This window comes from Coffea arabica, chromosome 8c, assembly GCF_036785885.1.
Source record: "Coffea arabica cultivar ET-39 chromosome 8c, Coffea Arabica ET-39 HiFi, whole genome shotgun sequence".
Classification (NCBI taxonomy): Eukaryota; Viridiplantae; Streptophyta; class Magnoliopsida; order Gentianales; family Rubiaceae; genus Coffea; species Coffea arabica.
Window position 1 is genome coordinate 10,666,223 of NC_092325.1, and position 6,858 is coordinate 10,673,080.

Here is a 6,858-nt window from a genome sequence, read left to right on the forward strand (position 1 = left end):
TGAACGAATGGACTTAACTTAATTTGTATGAAATGAAAGTATTGGCATAAAAACATAAAATATATCCAGTATATTTTAGTAAGCATAACAACAACCTACAATTGTCCAATTTGAGAAACTTCCAGGTTAAAATTTACAGTTACAAATTTGATGAAGAAAGACATATGACTATCAATCAATGGTAAACATTCTCTCAAGTTAGATAAAAAACTTTAAAACCAAGCCTTAAGATTTTTAAAATTTTGTGGTTTGCTTTCACCTCCCTCCTACTATGAATATTTTGTGATTTACTATGAATGGTAAACCAAGCCTTCTTAATATTTTTAATATATACTAATTAGCATTTATATACTTCTATATTTGTACATAATTTGAACAATGTGAAGGAAATAATAATAAAGTTGATGAAATGGACAAAAACTTTAATCATGCTTTTAGGGTATTGAAATGTTTTTCCAAAATTAAACAAGCATTCCTCTTGTTAATAAGAGGGAACAAGAACAGCAAATGTAACAAACCAACAGAGGAGGGGAGTAGAGAGAGTGGAGAAAAGGAAGAAGAGAGAATCTAGAGAGAAATAAATGTAGTGTGTGCACTATTAGTGAAGCAAGAAAGCTTGCAATTTCTAGGCCACAAGAAAGAAATGTTAGAAAGAAAAGATAAGATTTTCATAACAAAAAAGAAGCATTGTTTCACAAAAACTGATGTTGCAATGTTGGGATATTTTTTTGTTAATGTTCATTATAGATAAAATTTTATCTGTTGGAAGAAGAATGTCTGGGAAAAATTTGTTATAGATAAAACTTTATCCTTTGGAAAGAGTCAAAACTCTATCCATTTAGGTAAAATATATTAATTAAAACAAAATTGGGTTGTGCTTAACTCACATATAGGATAGGGGTAAATCCACTAGTTTGTACTGGATTGGTCCAAGTCAACTTTCCTTTTGTGCACATGAGCCCACACTAGTTTTTAACTCACCACAAGCCCAATAAGAAGTTAAGTATAACTAGGAGGCATAAACGCGCTTTGCGCGATGGAAATGTAAAATGCCCTACCCAGTTTTGAAGTAACAAAAATAGTAATCTATAGAGAAAAAGTATGGTGATTATTAGTAAGTTTGAAAGGGATGAATCATTAAATATGTAGTTTATGGAGATAAGTGTCTTTAGTAACTTGTTTATACAAATTGCTATAACTAATTATTAGTTTAAAAAAAGGGACATCAAAGTAGCCAAAGAAACACTCCAAACATTTATTATCAAAGTTTTGATAAGTGCAACTAGTTGCTTAACACTCTTTGCCGTGTATTACTATCAAATATAACTTCAATACATGGAGATAAGAATAAGAGTTTTAAGAACATATGCACTTTATTTCTATACATAAATGAAATATGATATACAATGAATTGATTTTTAGTTCACTTAGTCCTGTTTGGAAGATAAATGTTCATTTGAATTGAGAGAAAGGAGTAGAGTAGAGCCAAATTGTCGTCTTGTTTCATTTCTTAGTTTAATGAACCGCAGAATCAAGAAAGGAAGGAAAAGGTGAATGAAGCAGAAAATCGGCTATGTGAATTCTTAGTGAACTACCCTAATGTAAAAAGGAACATAAAAGGGAGGCCCCTCCAAATTAAAGAGAAAAAAATAATGATCTTTTTGTGAGGCTAGAGGTTGTCTTTTTTCTTCTTCTTCCTTTTTTTAAATATATATATATATGTATAAAGAGTAGTTCTTATATCATATTACCCTACATGCATATGAACACAGATGTGGCTTCGTCCCACAGCTTCACCCAAGTGTCATGATACAAGTACTTGAGATCACTTACTTTTCCTTTAAGAATTTTTTTCTGCATAAATCTGTAGAGCTTTTAGATGATGTTGTTATCAGTAGCGAAGAGTGTTATGTAGCTGCTTGTGGTGTGGGATGTGTAGGTTGGAAAAACTTTGGCGACTAATTAGTGGTTTTGTGAATATTGCTAAAATAGAGTTAAATAACCTTACTTACCCTTTTCCTATGTAAATAGTTGCCCTCTTCCCATTTTATTCTTCTAGATTTTGCAATCAAATAGTCTTTTTCTTCAATGCTAGGTGATTAGTAGCTTATTATTTATTTCTTGTGGTAAAATTTGTGCATATCCGAGTTTGCACACTGATGATACTCTAAATTGTAATCCATCAAAGGAAGCAGATGAGATCCATTAAAACTTTTGTTAGTAGATTCTGTAACTAAGATCAAAGGCTTGGCCGACCTTTGTTTGATGGAGATCAAAAAGGGGTTATGGTAATTATAATAACCTTAGCCTTCTAGAACTCTGTCAAATAAAATGGACAATTCTTTGATAGACTTTCTAGGTGGAAACTTATGGGGCTAAGTGCATGTTTAAAGAAAAAATATCTGTAGTTGAGTTCTTTAACAATGATAACTACACATTAACTAAAAACGGCTACTGAAGCTATTTTCTAGAAAAAGGCTAAACAGATTAAAAGATTATAATAATAAATTTAACACTCAGTTGCGCTCCTAATCAGACTACATGAATACCTAACATAGAACAACAGATTCCTTCTTCTTAACTGCTCAGCCACATGATCACCCAGTTCAAGATTCTGCAGCAAAAAATCAGGAGGATAATCATAAACTGCATAAGTTTGAATCAAGAAAAGATAACTCCACCAGTGATAAATCTTGGCATTGATTTTCCTTCTTAACAAAACATAAATGTTAGTGAAGGCAACTTAACATTTCTATAGCTTCCAGTACAATACATATTCCGACCATGAGTTCCGTATCCCCCTGCATATGCCTCCTTGCATGTCCCATATTTTTAGAAACACAAAACCCTATAGCACAATAGTTAACACTAACTTCTCATTTGCTTTCAACATGTATTGAAAGTAAACATCATTCTTACCTGTGAGATTTTTAACTTCAGTTGTTATTGTAGTCAGAGAGGATACTGTACAAATAGTTTTTAACTGAAAGCACATCACCTGATAATAACGAAAAGACTTTCAAGTTGGCATCTAAGCACCAAAGTTGTTCAAAAACGGTATTTTAATAGGAAGTTTTTATCTGGCTCAAAATCTTTTACATCCAGTCATGCAAAGCATGAGTGTTGATCATGCCCAACACAACCAAAACACCAATATTGAATGTCAAACTCATGATTAGTCACATTTTTTCCCCAATTTAAGTTTCCAGTTTTGATTCCACTTATTAAATGCTGGGAAGTAGGTCTCAAGTAAGATCCCCGTTAGCTGGATAAGAGTGAATGAAAGAAGAGAAACATGCAAATTGGCCATACTTCAGTTGCATTTGTTTCAAATCTAAGACTTGATGCAACAAAAGTGCAAAATTTCAACCACCCACCCTTCATTTGTTTCACAAAAATCCCAGCTTTAATAGCATATAAGGAGTTTCAATTCTCTTCATTTCCTTTTCCAATTAAAACACAAGCAAGGATAAGGGCCATATGGTATCATCACCTATCCATTAGTCCCATCTACAACAATCCCAGGCGTCATACCTAAAATAGATCTAGTAGTACAAACTAAGTTGGGAGAGTCCAAGTCTTATTGCCTTAACAATGTTGTATAGCTATACATCATAGTACCAAAATTTACTATGTCCAGTCTGTTTGACCATTACCAAAACCAAACTACAAGAAAAGGGAGGTTACATGAGGCTGGAATAAGGAAAGAAAAAGTAGGATGCTGAGTGAAACTTACCACACAGTCAAAGCCCTTAGTTCCTTGGTCCGCTTAATAGATATGGAAGTGTGCATTATGAGAGAAAAGATAAACAAGGTGATGTAGTTCTAGATCTCTGCAGGCTAAGTTTCTTCCACCAATCCAAGTTTTCAGCCTCCCTTTGGCTGCATTCCTCAACAAGTTGGGTTTCAAAAGTACGTAGTTCAAAACGATCTTCATACATAGAAACAACAGATTCCATGTTCTGATGCAACCACTAGTGCAATGCCACCTGTCAGCAAAATAGATTTTCCCCGATGAAACTTTAGGTATTATTGTAAAAAAAAAAGTGCAGTAGGCGACATCCTCTATATTTCTAAGTAACTAGCAGTTGCATATGCCCTGTCTCATTGCCAATAGGCATTATATTACCATTCAAAACATCTCAGTAGGTAATAAGCATGTAGCTTTCCATACACATGGAGAGGCCACTCTTACCCAGATACGAAACCACAAATCAGTCATCATTCAGCCATTTATTAGTCGCACATAAATTATCAAGAAATTTTCTCATTAATCATCTCCACTAAAAGCTTGATCTCCTAACCTGTCACATAATCAGGTATACTATGTTGCTCTCTGCACAAGCATTAAGTATTGATTTCTTTCTTTAAATTCTCATTGATGTGATCTGTGTTCAAACCAATAAAAAGCTTTAATTCACCAGATAATAAAAAATTACATTCATTCACATTTTTTAAATGAAAAAGATGATTTTCCAAGCATATCTATTCTTAGCCTAAAAGGAATAATAGCTGAATAGCAATCATCAAAGTTTAAAACAAGCTTGGGCCATCTAGCGTATACAGCACAACATTTTCATCAATACAAAGAAGAAAGTTGTTAAAATCTACTGGAAGCTCCATTCACCCAACGTAGTCAAAGAAAAGATATTTCAACAGTGCTTAATAGCCATGTTGCTAGACAGTTGATCTACTTGGAATGCAGGGAATTAAAAGAATCCAATTTCTCAACTTTCCCCCAAGCAAATTATCAGCAACAAGGATCTCCATAAATGAATATGCATCAATGCCATAATGAAAATCATAAAAACAGAAATATTCCCTGATATTGATATTCCACCTGAGGAAAAAATAGAGCAAAAAAATTTCAAAATAAAAGTGAAGGGTAAGGGTCTGGAGATCTAGGGAGGAAAGGCAGTGAGAGATGCCGATGATGGCAAGGATTTTGCAGCGGAATTGAAAGTCTTCTCAATGGCTGAGAGAGGATCCAGAAAGAATGACCTTGAAATGGAGGGAGGCGGAAGGGGAATCCCAGGGCTCGTGGGAGAAAGAAAACCTATGATTTTGGGTGTAGAAGGAGTCGATAGAGGAGAGGGAGAAGGTGTGGTAGTGGAGGAGAAACGGTAAAAAAAGAAACGGCAAGGAAGACATATGCAATGGGTAATGAGGGATGCAAGGGTTGGAGGGGGATCCGACAAGGTTAAACTTGAAGTGGAGAGAGGCGTAGGGGAAATCCCAGGGCTGGTTGGAGAAAACGGACCTGTGATGCTGGGTAGAGAAGGAGCCGATAGAGGAAAGACTGTGTGCCAGCGGAAGAGGAGCGAACAGACAGAGTCTACAGATGTATCTAACCCTAGACAAAAGGAGAGAGAAATAGAGAGAGAAAAGAATACAGAAAACAGAATAGAGAGGAGAGAAGAGAAAACGGAATGTAGAAGAAAGAATTGGCCCGTGCAATGCGCCAAACAAACAAAAAATGACAGTCACGTGAGGACGATGAAATCACGTGCAGAACAACCAAACCTTTGGCTCTTTTATTACTTATGTAGATAAAATGATTGGAAGTCTTTTTAATTTTTCAATATGGGATAAAATCTTTTGAAATATAAAACTATTTATGACAATTTCCCTACTATTTCAAAAGCTTTTGGACAAAAGTATAAAAGATTTGCTAGATTTATTTTAGATCCATAGAATTAGTTTGGTGTCTTTTGGACTATGAACCAAATTTAGATATACAAAACATGACCTACAGAATTATTGGTGAAATACGAATTTCTATGAACCAACAACTCTTGATGCATGATAGAGATTTTATCAATTACATTGTCAATCACATTGTAACCCATAATTTGCTATTCAATATGGTGTTGCGCATTTAAGTCATGCACCTGCCTAGTTATTCATGAGAGTTCTAAAGTTTCAACTGAAAAATCTTATAGGTGTGACTCCACTCCACTCCACTCCACTCCATATAGGTGAATTCATTAAATGTATACTGCTTTAACTACACCATCCTAAAGGAATATGAATTCATTAAGAGTTATAAACTTAACCTTATGGTTACTAATAGTCAAAGCACTCATTTCAAAAAGGATTTAAATTTGAAGTGCTCTACAGTCAATATTTACTTGTTATTATCCATATGAACCTACTTTTTGGGATCTGCAATCACATAGGTTCGGTTACCATCTCTATTGATAACTTGTTGGTTTAAGTCCCATTTCTTTTTAGTTTGAAGAATTAATTTTCTTCCTACAAGTTTAATCAGAGGATTGGCCAAGTTCAATTCTGACTTTATATAATCAATGAAAATTATTCCATCTCTAAGCAGTTAATTTACGACATTATATCTCAATTTCTTTACAATTATAGGATTTGGTTTTAGCAATAGAAATCATCGCTTGACAATCACAGTGTATGAACATAGGAGGCAATGGACCTTAGTTGAAGAAATATTGGCTAAGAAATTTCTCAACCAATTGGCCTCAGATCCAGCTAGCTCTAGAGTTATAAACTCTGATTCCATAATTGATCTAGTAATGATTGTTTGTTTCGCTGATTTTCATACTATTGCACCATCATCAAGGGTAAATGTATAATCACTAGTAGATTTTGTCTCACTTGAATCAGAGATCTAATTAGTATTACAGTAACTCTCTAACACAGCAGAAAATCCACAATAGAGGATACCATAATTCATGATATCTTTCAATTATGTCATTAGTCTAATCAATGCAAACCAATACTCATGATTATGATTGTGAGTATACCTACTCAGTTTACATACATCATAAGCTATATCAGGTTTTGTAAAGTTAATTAAATACATTAGACTTCCAATAATCTGAACATATT

At 34.0% G+C, this 6,858-nt stretch overlaps 1 long non-coding RNA gene across 1 annotated transcript; it reads right to left on the reverse strand.

The window, feature by feature from the left end:
- Positions 1-2,320: 2,320 nt before the first annotated feature.
- LOC113706378 (uncharacterized) lies at positions 2,321-5,422 on the reverse strand. Its single transcript, XR_003452000.2, has 3 exons — positions 5,261-5,422; positions 3,737-3,989; positions 2,321-2,614 (listed from the first exon to the last, which is right to left on the reverse strand). It is a non-coding gene; the product is annotated as an uncharacterized lncRNA (long non-coding RNA).
- Between the last annotated feature and the right edge of the window lie 1,436 nt (positions 5,423-6,858).